The sequence below is a fragment of the Ochlerotatus camptorhynchus genome, unplaced genomic scaffold (assembly GCF_037179485.1).
Source record: "Ochlerotatus camptorhynchus isolate MF236.1 unplaced genomic scaffold, CSIRO-AGI_Acam_v1.1 ptg000086l, whole genome shotgun sequence".
Classification (NCBI taxonomy): Eukaryota; Metazoa; Arthropoda; class Insecta; order Diptera; family Culicidae; genus Ochlerotatus; species Ochlerotatus camptorhynchus.
In genome coordinates, this window is record NW_027040576.1 from 878,157 (window position 1) to 896,192 (window position 18,036).

Genomic DNA, 18,036 nt, shown 5'->3' on the forward strand with positions numbered 1-18,036 from the left:
CTAATCCTTCTTTTGCCATGCCCACCCTAGACTATCGTCACTACATGCGAAGCAGAAAATGTTAGCATGACGAAACGGAACCCCGGAGCGAGGGAATACAGAGGAAAGCAAAGTCGAACATTTTTATACTACTTTTGATCCTTCGTAGGATGACGAGGGTTGCTCTATACAGCGAAAAGTATTACGCCAGATTGTTATCTTATCGGATTTTCCCTTGCACCTCAATCCGGGATCTGGCCGATCGCATAGCATTTCCAGAGGACGAATTGACTGTTCGTTGGTTGGTTGGTTGGTTGGTTGGCGATGATGATGATGTTGGTAAATGATGGCAGCCTCTGTTGGCTAAACTGGCGAGTCATATAAAACCATTAACCATCATCCGGTTCCGAGGTTCGAACAGGGCATGCAGCTCCAATGGACGGCGGCTGAGACGCGAAGAACCATGTCGAATGTACACAACGTAACGCAACACTTGGGGTGCGAATGGCCGGGGAAAAGCGATTACACTTCGTGGTTTGGTGCACTGATTGACGGCGGGGGAAAACGACCGGAACCGAAGCGCGGAAATGGCCTGATCTGCCAATGATGGCAGATTTACCGTGAAATCCAAACTCACTGGCAAATTCGTTTAAATTGGATCAGTCACGTACCCCTATTGTTTCTCGCCGCCGTCGTGTGTCTCGCTCGGACTACCCCTCCCGATTGCACCTAATTGTCAATATACCAATTCAATTCGAAAGATACACACTCTCGTCTAATTTGTAATCATGTTATAGCTAATTAAAGCAACCGGCACTCTGTGACTGACAATGTGGCGTAGGTACATACACACACAGCAGACACATATCTATCGGAGCTTACCGAGGTAAGGTAACAATGCAATGAGCTAATTGACATTTCATAGATAACGTTATCGGCCGATCGTTCAATGGTCCATGTTGGATGGCACGTGGGTTACATGCGACGTATAACAAAGATAAACTTCGTATCGTCGGCGAATGAAATTCCGCTCACGTCGTCGCCTGTTCATGCAAATCAGCCTCAGTCGACCTAGAAAGCGGAGGTGGACCGCACACAAAGCCAACAACCTACTAACGACAGCAGCACAACTTAAATGTGGGGGCAGAAGATCCAAGCTGTCGTCGTCGGACGGACAATCAGATACAACACAGTAGCAGGCAGATGAGGATAAATAATTGATGAAAAATGGAAACATTTCCCATCGTCAGTTCATTAAGATATACAAACAAACATTTTGTCCAATTCTGTACTCAATCATCCGTTCGACATATTGATTCCTCTCCATTCGGGCCAGTCATGGCTGTGACTGGGGACGGGAGAGAGCATGTGTGTATTTGTGTGTGTATGCTTTAGTCATCGTCTATGTTGGTAGAGGATGGATTCCTGCTAGCTCTGCACGATGCCATAGCAAAATGTTCTTTCTTCTTTCACTGATTTTGAATTCTGCTTGTGATACGTTCTATGGCAGATATATCAAAGAAACGCATAGGTATCTAGGTACGAAAGGAACATGATTAACCATTTTGTTTTCCCGTAAATAAGATTTTAATAATTCCTTGACGTCAAGCTCATACACTGTTGAATGACATGGAATAACTTTTTTTTAAATACTTGTACGGTGGGGATGATTGTCAGGTTACCAGTTAGCCGAACGCTATCGGACTCAAAAGGTCATTATACCGAATTTTACAGTGAAAAATTAAGGTTAAAATTACTTTAATGCATTTAAAAAAATATCAAAAGCTGTTTTTATCCGCGCATTATTTCATATTGCAAAAAAACACGCGTCATTTTGTGTAGAATAGCAAAACCATGAATGGATTTCCTGGTTCACTGGCCACCCTGAAAGAGCCTGAAGACGTCCATTGAAATGAATGAAAATTTTCCTAAATTTTTTATCATAGACCTATGATTCTATCAATCAATCTTCAGATATGAGCTCTAGAAAACTTTGGACGAATTCAATTTTCTTAAATAATGAGTTTTGGAGAAAATTTGACTGTTTCTCATGGCCTTCACCAAAGCGATTTCAGTGTATAGAAGATGTTCACAAATACTCAGTTTGTAAACAACAGTAAAACCCACGAGGAATCCCTTTTTAAAGGGAAAAGTACAAACGAAAAATACAATATAGGGGAAATGGCTCTAATATTGGCTTATGGATCTAAGATTGGGCCCATCGCTAAAAATCTGCTATTCATCAATTTTATCTAGATGAACGCGTCATTGGGACGCGTGGGACGAAATCAAAAAAGAGGGACATGGCCATTTGCGACGAAGCTATTGAGTGTAGCATTTCGACGTCTTCTAGAATGTTTCTTCAATTTTTAAAAACTTTATTGCAGTGGTGAAATTTCTTGCTTAAGGGAGGTATACACTAAGATTAAAACATAACTTTTTTATGTCTTGTTGAAATTGGTGATCATCTAGGAAACATTGTAGATGAAGTCATTTTAAGGAACTCTGTCGAAGACGTCAATTTTCCACTTCTCAAGTGGACGGAGTTATAGGGTGAAAATGGAATACAAACGGTAGTACCCCCTTAAAAACCGTGTTTTTTTACCATAACTTTTTTAGTTTGAATTTTACATTTTTTTTCAATGTTCTACAAAGTTGTAAGTGCTCTAAAACTGCACATTCTGCTGCAAAAAACAAATCACTATCTCTTTGTTTTAAGGATTTAAGTCCCTGTTTATAATTTTTTTTACGCTATCGGTAAGGGGGAGTATCTTGCATGTTAGCAGGTATTAGCAGCTAATCTCTATTTTGTTTAGCATCTTCTGGTTTAATAATATTTTGTTCGGCATCTTCTAGTCTACTGTTACATATACAATGTATAGAGGGATCCAAGGGGATTCATAATTACTTTTCTAAAAAGTCCCTCTATGTTTTGTTACGTTTTGTTTTCATGATCGTTTTTCCAAGTGTTTACATTAGAGTGGGTTTCCCACTGCTCTTTCAATGCTTATTCTGGTCCTCAACAACTGGGCAAAATGTGAACGAATTTCGATTTGCGGGAGAATTTTAAATTTGTATGGGAAACGAAACGATCCTATTCATTTGCTTACCAAAAAACCAAATATTGCTAAAATTTCACCAAAACTCGAACTTAGATTGAGAATACTATACCAAACAACTTTGTCGAAAAAAAAAATACTATACCAAACAACTTTGTTCAGTAGTTTCCGAGTCTATAAGGGTCAGACAGACAGAAATTCATTTATATAGGGGAAATGTCTCTAATGTTGGCCTATGGATCTAAGATTGGGCCCATCGCTAAAAATCTGCTATGTATCAATTTTATCTAGATGAACACGTTATTGGGACGTTACTAATGGATATTTTTGGTTGCTATTGAAAATTTAGTCGATTGCTGAATTTAAGTATTGGCCCACATTAAGGACACTTAGGCCGACATTATATACATTTCCCCTATATATAGATTTCGACTGTACTCTCTTTCATACGCATCAATTAGATGCGTCGTATGATCATTCTTATGAAATAGTTTATTGTGGCCACCGGAAGCGGTATCCGGAACATCCGGATTAGGTCACATGAAGCATGAAACCATCAATTCTAGATAGAGCTGGAATTAGGACGTAATAGCCTTTGCTCAGTCGGTAAAGGCGCAGCTACAAAGCAAGACCATGCTGGAGGTGGCTGGGTTCAATTCCCGGTCCCGGTCTAGGAATTTTCCGGGTTGGAAAATTTCTCGACTTCCCTGGGCATAGAAGTATGATTGGACTTGCCACACAATTATACCAATGCAAAAATGGTACAGGCATCGAAAGCTCTCAATTAATAACTGTGGAAGTGCATCTGGAACACTAAGTTGAGAGCACGCAATAAGCTAATATGCGATATGCAATAAGCTTGAAATGCGAAGAAGAAGAAGAAGCCTTTGTAAACAATGACTTCTCTCAATGATTTCTAGGAATTCAAGGCACGCCTACAACACAAACCAACATATCCATTGAGTAGGGGAAGTGACTTTCGAGAAATCTTCGAGAGAAGTCATTGTTTACAAAAGCTGTTACGCCCTAATTCCAACTCTATCTAGAATTTTCCTCATTAAGGTATTGATTTAACTATTTTGCTGCATCTAGGATCCAGTTCCTAAAAGATTTACGATATTTGATGAGTGACCAACATACCGGCGCTGTGACCAAACCTAGCTTCATTCGGCATTGATTCCTTGTGGTCAATCGCGTCAAAATCGGTTTTATATTCCAGAAACTCAAAATTTAAACCCTGACAAACAATTTGTATGACCCATTAACACCTTATTTGTCACAAAATGTTAACACCAAAAGAAGGTTAAATTTCGGGGAAAATTTAGAGGGATTAAACTGTTCATTCCAAATCAATGCTAAGGTGAATTTCTAAAAAAAAATATGTGAAAAATTGTAAGGGAGTTGTTATTAACAACAACAAAAAACAACATTCCAAGATAATATTGAGATAAAGTTTTAAGAAATTATGAGATGAATTCCAATGGGTTTCTGTGGAGAAGAAAGAAAGTTATGAGTTATTCGTTATCGGTGATTCTGAGGAAAATTTAATGGGAACCATGAGAAGAATAGCAGAAAATTTGTGAGGGAAATTCCTAGATAATTCAGATAAGAGTTCAAAAGTATTGTAAGGGTGTTCTGAGGATAATTTTAAAGGAATACTGAGGAAGTTTCAGAAAATACATTCAAAAAAATTCTAAAAAAAAAAACATCAAACGAATCGTATGGTTAAGATAATAAAAAAAAACTACAAGGGACAACCCTAAGGGGTTGTAAGCAATGGTGACGTAGGACTGCGTGGTTTTATATTATAAATCTTATTTTTTAACTGCAGTAGGAGCTTGTGTTTTGTGTAGGAATTTGAGCGGGGTTGTCTCTGTTTATACTCTTTAGCATGCTTGGCATACACAGTTTTGGTCACGAACTGCTCATTTGTTAATAACTTTGCACAGAGTTGACGAAACATAGTTCTGTTTGAAGCAGTCGATAGAACAGAGTTTTAGCTTGTTATTTTTTTTATTTATTAATTTATTTGATAAGGCTCAACCGAATTAACTTTACAGAGCCGAGGATTCTTGGTCACTATACAATACATCTTAAAACTATAGTCTATAGTATTGTACCTTTTCAACATAATAAACACTTTATCTTCCGCTATCCAAAAAGCCTCCTCCATCAGAACTGGAGCCACTTCCAGTGGTTTCATTGTATGGCAAATTGTTGTACGCCAACGAGGGTCAGAGCGCGTCCATTGCAGCAATGGACGCAAAACGTGGTCAGCACTCACACACTCATCACGAAACGGTTGCTTTCCAAAGTCGACGACGCATCGACCGAAAGAACTGCTGATGAAGAACAATGAGGAGGACCACACAATGGTTGCTGCCGAGAAAACAGACGATCGCGTAGCACACATCGAGAGTGGCCTGCTTTTGTCGACAGCCGAGTGAACACTTTTTAGCTTGTTATAGATACATAAAAAAGGAGATTTTAATTCTAGTAATAAACTGTATTTGATTTTGCGTTGCAAAAAATGAAGTGAGAAATGCCCGCTGCACATCTCGGACTTTAAGTGTAAAAATTCATTAGTGTTGATTCAAATGTTAAGATTTACCAATAGTAAACTATGAACCTAATCTATCAATTACTTTAAAGAAAAATAAATTCATACAACTGAGTGAAAAGTTATTAACAAATGAGCAGTTGGTGTGTACAACTGTACATGCCAAGCATGCTCTTTAGTATGACGCGCTTGACATAGATGGCCAACAGCGACTCACAAAGTGCTACTGATTCCGATCAATAGCGGTGCGACTTCTTCCTATTTCTATGGATGCTCATATGGGCTGCAGCTCACCGCTTCCAGACAGCATTTCATTGTGTACTGAAGAATACCACCACTCACTCATCACGCGGTGATTGAATAAACACCGTTTGATGAGACCGGATGGAATTCATCTTGGAAATCTGTGTTAGGGAAATCGCTTTTCGCAGGCAATCGAAGATAATTTTAATTATCATAGCAACAGTTGCACATTTGTACTATTTTCAAAACTGGCATTTTGAAAAAAATATAAAGTCTTATATTTAACAGATGGTTAGAAATATTTCTGATCGTTTGGTGATAAAATTATTGAAATTGGTCGAGGGGCAGCTGAGTTATTAAAGTTCAAAATCTTTCATAATTTTGTTACATGTTCCATTCTCGGTTTTCACAAAGTGTACCCCCATATAGAAATCAAAGACGTAGTCCTACGTCAAAAGAGGAGAAGTTAAAAGACATTCAGAGATTTCTGAAGAGATTTCTGAATTATTTCTGATGATAGTTTCAAGTTAAAAAAAATAGAGAAGAATTTCAAAGGAATCTAATTCTCATAAAATTTGCAAAGGAGTTTTAAGAAGGTTTCAGTTCAATTGGATTCCAAAGATAATTCCAAGGTAATTAAGAGTACCGTTCTAAGGTTATTTTCTGGTAAGTTTAAGCATGATAATTCTTAATATGCAATATTGTCATGTCATGTCATGTAAAAAAAAACCTTTATACTCTTCGCAATGTTGAAGAACAGGACACTAAGAAAAAACCAAATTTAATATGAAAAAATTGTTTTGACCCAACAATGATCTTAAGTATTAAGAGTTGTAAAGTGCTATAAATGGATTTCGTGATACAAGAACAATGCGTCACAATTCAAGACCAAGAATTGAAAAGGCCTCAACTCCACTTTGTAAAGAAACCTTGTAAGGCCATTTTCACGTGAAATGACAAAAGGCAAAACAACACCTCTACCCGATTATGGTTAAGGTTTGCGAATGTAGGTTTCGGTTCGCGAGAAAATGGCCTTACAAGGTTTGTTTACAAAATGGAGTTGAGGCAATTTCAATTGTTGGTCTTGAATTGTTCTTAATCTTGTTATAAGCTAACATATTGTAACTTCCTACATTCAACATGATTTTAGAGCCACCGGAAATAAATCTTAGTTGTGATTTAACATTTTTTATTTGAAATTGGTTAATATTAAACCACCGACAAACCAACATGCATGACCATAGAAACAACAATAAAATTTCTAACCAAAGTTAAATATTTAGCTAAGCCATGAACCCGCGTGAAAAAGTTATGAATTGGTTCGTGTCTGATCTATTCTGGACAAATTATTTACATCTAGATCAAAAAATCATATGGTTTTGACAGTTCGGATCACTGCACATTTAAATCGTTTACGATTTTCGGGCATAAGTCAGAATTAAGTGTCATGTCGGTTTGTCGGTGATTAAACAGCACATAAGGTGATAGGGTTGAAACCTGTATGGCGACACAGATAACATTATTTTGTAGTTTTCAGCTATAAACTAAAATGGAACAGGTTGTTGAATATCAAATTACACGTTTAACGGTCAGTTATTCAATTAATTAATGCAGAAGTTTACACAATAATGTAAGTTTACATCGTTTTTCGTTGTACATTCAACACAGATGCATTTTAAATTCAATGCAAATGAATTACATATTGTCACGTAAAATTAAAGTTGCATCAACTAAGGCCGAAAAATGCATTGTGCCAAATGAAATTTTACCCCACGTTTGTTGCAGTGTAGTTACAGTTTCATGAGCAGTATCGCAGCAGTGCCTTGGATTTGAGCTCTATAAAACTTGAATTCTCGAGTAACATTTGAAATGGGCCTATGTCCAAAACGTAAACAAATCGGGCTTTGATACCATTCTTTAGCACCGCTTGATAGCTACTAATCGTGTAGGAAAGTTCCGCATAATCGAGAAAAATCATTAAAAATAACTCGATTTTCGAAACAACCGATCCAGTGGCGTCGCCTTAACCTCAATATACCTGTGCACTAACTCTCAAAACATAAACAATTGTGCTTGCAATGGACAGATATCGAGTTAACTAGAAAATTAAGTGTATTTTTCAACCGAATCGAGTATGAATATGGTATTAAATCTGTTTTTGAAAGTTGGTGCACAGGTAAAAAAGAGGTTACGCGACGCCACTCAACCGATCAACGAAATTTTTCGACTCATTAATAGGCCGCACGCTAAAACGGCCAACCATTCCTTTATTTCATTTCATTGATAAGCCTAGTGACGTAGAAGGGCCGATGATTGAAAAATTTCAAACCAAAGCTAGGCCCTACTGCTTGAGGCAGGGCCAATGATTAGTTTTGAATTTATTTGACGTTGCGAAAAGGCTTAGCAAAGGGCGTACTATTTCTGTTGACAAGCACAACGGCTTTAAAAAAGGGCCTATCCATTGAAAGATTCACAAAAAGGCTTATTAATTTATTAAATTAAATTGTTGTCAATTTTCAAATATTTTGAAAGTTTTTCGCATATTTTACATATTTTTTTATACTGAGATACAGTTACTATTGTTATTGTGAACCATATAAATGCCTAACATACTTCATTTATCTAAAATATGATTGAAAAGTGGCAGAAAAATTTAAAATTCATTTTCTGGTTTGTTTACGTTTGGCCCATTTCAAATGTTACTCTGGAAGTGGTAAAATCCATTTAAACCAAATTTTAGCGTTGTGGGTGTTTTAAAACAATTTTGGTAATTTTAAGGTTACTTTAAAATATTCAAACCCACTTTTGACGCCAATTGTGGTGCTGTTGAGGTACTTCAAAATAAAATTCAACGTGTTTAGATCGAGATTTTTTAAACATAATTCAACATTTAAAGCTTATTTCGGCAGTTTTGAAGCTATTTTTTCGTTCTTTGAGTGTTTTTAAGACAATTAAAATCTGAATGTGAATCCAGTTTGATGATAAAGTGTGATTTCGATTTGCTGGACAAATTTGCATTTCCTCGGTTATATTTTTTTAGCTCGCTTCGAACAAAATTCTTTGAATACTTTCCCATTCACACATGAAGCACTCGTTTTTGTTGCCATCCTACAATATGCGGATTTATTTTTCGAAGATACACGCCAATACTTAGAAGTCCATTCGGAATCAAACTTTATCTTGATTTAAAAAAAAATGGTTGGTACAAATTTCGCCACATCGGAAAACCCATGCCTGTGTACACTAGCGAAAACCGATAGGACGGCATACTTTCACCAGCATTGAGAAATCGCAAAATATTGCAAGCCGATGTGTGTCCCCTTTTTATGAAAACAGGCAGATCGATCGTTCATCCGATATGTCTATGAATAAATTTGCGAACACCCACACACACACTCACACATCCAACTCACTTCTGCTGTGCTGAGTGTACACACATTTTTCTCATGCCTCCATCATTGATTTTCCGGAGCATTTTCCCGATTTCACAAGCGGTTCACTCTCGGCAATAGCAGCAGTCAGATCATGGCCAGACAAATCCGTACAACCATCATCCTGGGGTGGGGAACAGTCAATCGAAGGATTTCGAAATCTCGATAAAGATACGACAGATTTCCTTTCCATAATAGCAATTCACTCGCACCGCCGTCGTCGTCCGTCTGTCGGTTGGCCGTCTTCTCGAGATTCATACCAACCGAGTACCGCAAACAGCGAATCCGATTTCCTGAAGCGAAGCTACTCACCTCTAGTCTGTATGAACGACGGATCATCAGCAGCGGCCGCCCCATGAAGTGGGTCGATTACCGCGCGAGGGTGTGGAAAATAAATAAACGAAAACAAGCACTCGTCGGAAAAGCTACCTTCTTTTTTCCTTCGGGTTCTACTCCCACAACAAGACAATTTGAATTCGACAGAAACCAATCGCTTCGCTGGATTTGTGTGGAAGTGAATGAGGAAGCGCACAAAAAAAGAAAATCGAGGAACAGAAACATTTCATTCCGATTCTACTGTCGTCGTCATCATTTTGGTAGGAGTTGTATGCTTGGCCCCTTAGGCGATGTTTAGAGAGCATCAGGATGCGATCAGACGATGGGACATTTTCTCTGATAACTGACAACGTCGGACAAATCGAAAGCAAAATTTCCGAGACCATGTCGATGACAATTTATATTGACAGCTTTTTCTTTCTCTCGGTTTCCCACCTTTCGCCAGAACCGGCTTTGGACGACATTCGTCGAGTTCTGTGTAGATCGGAAATCAATCCCACCACACCCACACACAGCAGCACTGCTGAAGCTGTGTGCCAAAACTGATGCAGTAAGTGGTTTTTGCGATTAGGACGATGGAATACAAGAGCACTACACAGCAGCAATGCAGCAACGGGATTCAAGGAAGCTCCCCGGCCCCCACCCGATGGCCATTGTCGCTTTCGGTTGCAACAGCAGGTGATGAATTTTATTGGCTTCCGTTGAACTGACTCCCACCGAGATTTTCGATGCTGTGGGAAGATAACGATGCAATTTAGCACATTCCGATACTGGAGATAAATGTGGCAATTGTGGAAGATCAATTTGCACATCGGATTGATTTGTTTGGAAATTGTGACTGTTCGATATCGGTGTTAATCAAGGTGGGATTTGGACGTGTCGTGTTTACCCATTTACTTTTATCGCACCACCCACCCCGTACTGTGGTGACAGTTGCTATATTGTGGTACTTTATGCTCTGTGAAGTGTGTTAATGGAAGAAGCAGGGAATCTGTCGATATTTCGTCATGTACAGGAAAGCATGGATTGTCTGTCCTCAACAAAGGATTCAGAACTACTAAGAACTAGATTGGAGTAGGGTGTTCTATATACACTGTCAACATGGTCCTAGGACATTCACCGGGGGCCTCTCTTGGCGTAGTCGGTAAAGGGGCAGCTATAAAATAAGACCCGGCTCGATCGAGAAATTTTTCGGGATGATACACCTCTCGACTTCCCTGGGCATAGAGTATGACTGTGCTTGCCACACAGTTATACTTATGAAAAATTAGTAAAGGCTTAGAAAGCTCTCAATTATGAATGAAAATACGTCACGCAATTGGAAAGTGTTCCAGTCATTTTGCCTAAAGAAATTAGAATACAGATATAATGTACATTATTTAATCTAACTAGTATCGTCAAATTCAAGAGTGAATTGCGGAAAAAACCGCCAGTTTCACTTCTGATGGCAGTCCTTTATATAAACGTATAACGACGTGGCTAAGAAATGAATGAGAAGAATATGTAATACCATCACTTTGGGCCACTGTCTTGGTCTACCATACAGGCATACAGCGTGAGATAAAGCTCTCCCACCTTCGGCAAGGTGCTTAAGGATGGCCTACGGGAGGGTGGACGGTTAAAGTATCTTTTGGCATTTTAAAGGCTGTTCTTGAACTAAGTATGCAGTTTAGGGGAGCATGTTTTTTTTTATAAATTACTGTCTACTGGTTGTAATACAGTAAGTTTTAGAATAGCGGGCCTGTCAGCGGCCATATTTTTTAAAACCAGCATAGGAAATGATTTTTTTTATTAACATGAATAAACCCGATACATTGTGTGGATTTTAAATTAGGCCCACTGATGTAGACTTCTGTCAAACGGCTTCTTCTTCTTTCTTTAATAAAGAGTGGTCAATCGTAGAAGCAGCGATCATCCGGGAGGTCCGGAATAACCGTTAAAGTGACCGTAGAAGCTGTCTTAAAAGCGGGGTGCTCTTCCGGAGCTACTGCTGGAGTAACTTTTATGTTAAGAAGGTTATATCATTGTTGACGAGCATGAACGATGTCTGTGGAAAATGTTTAGCCCAACATTTAACGAGTACCATTTGGAACAATGAAGATCAAGAATCAACGGTCTCACCTCGTACTGTGCTCCTTTTGAAGTTATTGGTTCACTTTATTTAAGAACATTTGAAAAAGGGCCGCGGGCCTAGTCCTTGGGGCATCCTAAAACATACCAAAACGAAAGAACCTATGGCCCACCCCTCAGTACCTAGCAGCAAATCATCACGTCCCAGAAACTAATATCAATCTGACATAATAACTACTTAAGTGGGCAATATTTCAACACCGCAATAATTTTGCACCCTGCTCTCGCGTCGCTTCGGCTTCAGTCAGAGCACCGAATTTCGTGAGTGTTATAATGTAGCGATGGACGACGACGCTGATGCTTTGGCACTTTCCGAGCGCAAACGAACCAACCGGGCGAACATCGCGTCCACTCACGAAAAGTTCATCAGTCTCCGCAAAACTTGGTCACGTTGCGTTCTTGGGGCGGGGGTAAAGTCAGCGCGAAATTGGATACTATGGGAAATGTGAACAAACGAGAACAAAGTCTCACACTGTATCCGACACCGGGTATAAGACACAGATGCACAGGTTGATGAGGAGATGTGAACCGAATAATAGTTGTACAAGTACTTTAAATTGTTATTATTAGTGTTGAAAAAGATAGCTAGAGAAAGCAGAACTTTCATAAGTAAATAAGGGCATCCTACTTACTTGACTCTGGAAGATCCAATCGACCTCGCTGCTGAGATTGATCTCCTCCTGCCCCTCCTGATGGCAAGGCACCGAGCGGAACCCTACTCCCCCCCGGTGTGCTCTCTAGCTATTGGTGAGTGTGTTTTTGTCGGTAGGCAAATTACAAATTGATTGATGACTGGCGAAGCTATAGCACAGAAAGAAGAGACACGACACCGATGATGCGGCCGGAACGGTAAAGGGAATTTTCCTTCTACTTTTCGCAACTTGGTCTTCTCTTCAGCTTGCCTGCTTCTGCTGCCTTCTTTAGGCGACTTGCTTCAGGGGTAACCTTTATTATCCGTTTTCTTCTTTTGGGCTAATTTTCTCCTCTTCTTCACCTTTTGTAAATACAAGCACAACACACACACACGCTCCACAGCTCTTGTCGTTATTTGTAGATTCACAAACGAAACACTGCCACACAACACAGCAGAAAGGTATCGTCCTACTGCTAGCGGAACATTTCCACACCAATACCAATCTTCCTCAACTGAACTCAAAATCTCACACCGCGTTTGGAGAGTTGCAATTACCTTTTTTTTTCTTTTTACCAGCACGTTCTGCCAATACGCACTCCGATTCAATATTCTTCTTCGTACTCTTCTGCTACTTCTTCCACTTTGTTCAACTTCTTTAACGGCGGCGCGCAACACGGGTGTTTTGTATTTTTCTTCTAATTACTGTTTTGTCATGACCGACACACTGAACCGGACAAAACAACATACGGAGAGGAGCTGCAGGAGGAACATGCACCACACCAACACACTCGGACTCGGATACGGAGACGGTCGGTGGTAATGGGCTGCGCTCTCTGTGGGTTAAACATAAATTTTTCACCAAGGTTTTCTGCCAACAGCTGCGTTTTTTGTTTCTTCTTCTAGTTTTGCATCACGTTGTTGTTGTTGTTGTCATCGTCTTCGTCTTAGTAAGAGATTGCACTATTGTTGCACTTGGTTGGTTCAGCAGCATCGAAACGAACAAGGAACGGGGGTCGTCTTCATCACGATTCGATCACGGTAGATGGATTGGAAGCTGCAATGACGATAGAGAGATGAAATGTTGACAGATTAGTGATCAACGGAGCTTAAGGTTGTTTGTGGGGGGTTAATGAAAAAGGTATCGCAATTTGGGAGAGTTACTTGTTGCAATTTGTGGTGCCCTTCAGGTACTACTTGAAAAGAGGAACGAATTCATTTATTATGCAATCAAATCAAGCTGAACATTGCATTAGATCCTAGGTAACATTGCTAGATTCTTTTTGTCGACTTTCTCTTTCGTTAATAACTTGAGCACATACCCGTTTCTTGTTGTGTTTGTCGTTTTAGATGCTAGATAAAAGCTTCTTTTATCGATGGGTGAGCTGAAAATACAAAGAGAACGTCGACGAAGAGAATCTGTCAATGTTACTTAGGACCTAATGCAATGTTCATCTTGAAATGTATCGCTGTTTATCATCTTCTTGCTTTCAATTTCTTTGGATTGGTCCTACTGACATTGTGAAGGTTATAAAACACGACAGACTGCAGTGGCCTGATAGCTAAGTGTGGATGCAGAAAGACAAGCAAAAACAGGTAGACATGCGTTGGAGGCATGGTGACAAAGGTGAAAACTGTCTACAAGCGAAGACTGTATATCAAAAAGACTAACAATTCTGCTAGCAATCAAGAGACAAATACAGTAGGGCTCCGTTTGAGCAAATGTAGAAATACAGCAACGAAAAATGAGCAAATTCAGATAGAGCTGGAATTAGGGCGTAACAGCTTTTGTAAACAATGACTGCTTTCGATGATTTATAGGAATTCAAGGCACGCTTACGCAAACCAACAAAACCATCGGTTAGGGGAAGTCTTCCTCTACCCGATGGTGATGTAGATTTGCGTTGGCTAGCCTTGACTTTCTAGAAATCATCGAAAGAAGTCATTGTTTACATAAGCTGTTACGCCTTAATTCCAGCTCTATCAAGAAATATGCAAATCTGAGAAAGTTAGAAGATACTTAGAGGTGAGCACAAATAATCGGTCTTGACGGTGTGTGAGAAAATTTGCGAAAAAATCTAAGGGCACCGGTGGGATTCGAACCCACAATTTCCATTAAGTGCACGGGTGTATTGCCAACCATACAATGGTCTACGGATGTATTTGGCTGATGACATTTGAGTTTCGAATCCGTTTCCCTCCCTAGTCGTTTTGCGCAAGCGTTCTCGAATGCACAATAATCGACGATATGTGCTTGTACCGGTACCACTCAGTATCAGTCGACGTAAACAAACACAGCTCGTTTGTGTTCTACATCATTACATGTTGGATTAGGGTTGTCCATTGCAGCATGAATAGAGCAGAAATCTGCCGGCCTCACCTCCGACCATCATCACTAACCTTAGGGGGCCTCCCGTTGACTTTGGCGAACCTACTCCTCATGTGAATAAGATCTGCTAGAGGTTTAGAATTCATTGTTAGATGAAATGAGTGTGCATGGAAACTACACACTAAGAAATACCTAATCTTATACGTGACGGAATCCATCTTTGACATAAAAGATGAGACGTAAACAAACATGTCATGTAAAATTTAGTGCACCGAGACTGAAAAGTTTGAATGTACGTTTGATTGAGTTAAATTTCGCGTCTATTATGACTCAATTTTATGTCAAAATTGACGCTCGTATATGTCAGTCTCAGATCACCTAATCTACACTAAACGGCCTTGAATCTACCATCGTTAAATAAGCTCTAGACAACAGTAGGCTGTGGTTTCAGAAGTTAAACGTTTTAATCGAATTGTTCCAGATTTTCTCTCATTCAATAACGTCTGAAACTTCAAACCACTTAAAAAAATCAGAGTGTTTTATCTAGGAACACAACAGTTGTCTTGACGCAGGTCTACGAAAGTTTCTATGAATTCTAGAAGATTCTAGAAAGAGGCTTTCAGAAGAACTTCCTAGAGCTTCAGGACAAAGTTTCTAGAAGCAAGCTTGTAGAAAGAATATTCGAGAAGAAGCTTATAGAAAAAAGCATTTTGAAAAACCTTCCAAAAAGAAGCTTTCAGTAGAAGCCTCCAGAAAGAAGATTTCTCGATTACTTTTTCGAAGGGACGTATCAGTTTTTGTAAAACAATGCATTTGATCGTTGATTTGACGTAACTGGTAGCTCGCCCACACATTCTAACACTACCCACAGATAGGGGAATTTTTCTTAGTATGCGTGGGCGAGCTACCAGTTACGTCAAATCGACGATCAAATGCATTGTTTACAAAAGCTGATACGTCCCTTCGAAAAAGTAATCGAGATTTTACTGGAAACTTCTAAAAAACGCTTGCAGAAAGAAGCTGCTACTAAACAATAATAGAAGAAGCTTCTAAAAAAATCTTTCAAAAAGAAGCTTTTAGGCGTGATCAGAGATTTATGCCTACCGGCACCGACGGCGCCGACTGGGTTTGAACCCAGGGCTTAGAAGAAGCTTCTGGAAGAAACTTCTACAAGGAGCTTTTGGAAGATTGGCTTTTATAAAAGAAGCTCCTAGAAGAAGCTTCGGGAAGTAACTTCTGGAAGAAATTTCTCGAGGAAGCTTCTGGAAGAAATTTCTCAGGGAAGCTTATGAAACAAACTTCTGGAGGAAGCTTCTGGAAGAAACTTCTAGAAGAAATCTCAAGAGGAAGCTTCTGGAAGAAACTTCTAGAAAAAATCTCAAGAGGAAGCTTCTGGAAGAAACTTCTAGAGAAATATTCTGGAAGAAACTTCTAGAGGAAGCTTCTGGAAGAAACTTCTAGAAGAAACCTCAAGAGGAATCTTCTGGAAGGAACGTCTAGAGGATGCTTCTGGAAGAAACTTCTAGAGAAAGATTGTGGAAGAAACTTCTAGAGAAAGCTTCTGAAAGAAGCTTCTGGAACAAACTTCTGGAGGAAGCTTCTAGAAGAAACCTCAAGAGGAAGCTTCTGGAAGGAACGTCTAGAGGATGCTTCTGGAAGAAACTTCTACAGAAAGCTTCTGGAAGAAACTTCACGAGGAGGCTTCTCGAGAAAGCTTCTGGAACAAACTTCTGGAGGAAGCTTCTGGAAGAAACTTCTAGAAGAAATCTCAAGAGGAAGCTCCTTCAAGAAACTTCTAGAGAAAGATTCTGGAAGAAACTTCTAGAGGAAGCTTCTAGAAGAAACTTCTAGAGGAAGTTTGTGGAAAGAACTTCTAGAGGAAGGTTCTGCAAAAACTTTTTTTTGTCCTTGATTTTCTGTCGATCTTGTTTTCCGTGCTGAGCACCAATGCTACCGACGCCAGGGAGGCAGCTCCCACACCTGGACCTTACTTATCGACCCATCAACTCATGAACCGAGGACCAACGGCTTTACTTCCCTTCCGAAGGTAGGCGTGATCAGGGATGTTATGCCTCAGAACATCCCTACGGTGCCGACTGGTATTGAACTCAGGCCTGCTGGGATGATAGGTAATCACGCTTACCACTACACCACCCGCACCGCTGGAGAAAAAAACTTCTAGAAGAAACTTCCAGAAAAAGCTTCTGGAAGAAACTTTAAGACAAGCAAGGTTCTGGAATAAGCTTTTAGCAGAAGCTTCTAGAAAAACTAGAAGCATCCAAAGAAGCTTTTCTTTCAATCTGGAGCCACATCGGCAGTCCAATACAGCTGAAATATTTAAGTGCGTATTTTTTATACGCATATATTCTTGGCTCCACCCATTTCTTATAATATGCACATTTTCTGGTCGCTGTTTGAATTTATGTAACGGTTAGTGTTGTAGTATCTGCACTTCATGTCCGTGTTAGGGATTCGCTACCATCTATACCCGGCTGTGAAGACAAGCAAGCAAGTTTGATAATTTTTCGATAGTTTGATGTTGATGTACAATTGTAATTTTTAACCAAACAAGTCTTACGTCAAATCTGATTTAAATGGTATATTAATAATGCAAATACATCCATAAATGAACAAGTTATAAGCGTTTAAAACCTTGAATTATTTCATATTGCTGCTTTGACGAAATGGTGCCCCATACCTTCGACAAAGACCTAGTCCTGCGTCAAAATTAATAAAAATGACCAATGAAACAGTTCCAGGAAATTTTAAAACAAACATCGTTGACTTCCAACAGTGTTCGGAAAATCGTCCTCAAATCTCATTCATTGTCATTCTCATTCTAAGAGAATAAGCTCGCATGCGAATATTTAAAACAAATCCCACGCTTGAGATTCTCCCTCACAACACCAACAACTAATTCCAGCTTAAAACTCACTTTGAAGACACTTATTTTTGAATTTACTAATACTCATCAGATCCGTAATCCCAACCTTTACCACGGAAATCATAAAGATTCAACTTAAGTCAAGTCAAGCTGAACGATGCATTAAGACCTAAGTAACATTGATCGATTCTCTTCGTCAAGTTTCTCTTTCGTTAATAGCTTGAGCACAGGACCGTTTCGTGTTGTTTGTCGTATTAGGTGCTATTTAAAAGCTTATTTCATCGATCTGTATGCTGAAAATACCTGGGAATGTCTTTAGATGGCCGTTGGGATACAAAGAGAAAGTCGACGAAGATAATCTGTTAATGTTACGTAGGACCTAATGCAATGTTCAGCTTGAAGTTACCAGAAGGCTCCTAAGCATTACACCTAGATATACAAGATCTCAACCTGT

At 39.4% G+C, this 18,036-nt stretch overlaps 1 protein-coding gene across 7 annotated transcripts in view; it reads right to left on the minus strand.

Annotated features, from left to right (window-relative positions):
• The window catches only part of LOC135698449 (arginine-glutamic acid dipeptide repeats protein-like), a 160,331-nt gene that overhangs the window by 125,241 nt on the left and 17,054 nt on the right, over nt 1-18,036 (minus strand). For all 7 annotated transcript variants that reach the window (XM_065218427.1, XM_065218431.1, XM_065218430.1 and 4 more), the window contains exon 2: nt 12,371-13,426. The gene's annotated coding sequence lies outside the window, so the exon portion shown is untranslated. The remainder of the gene's footprint in view (nt 1-12,370; nt 13,427-18,036) is intronic.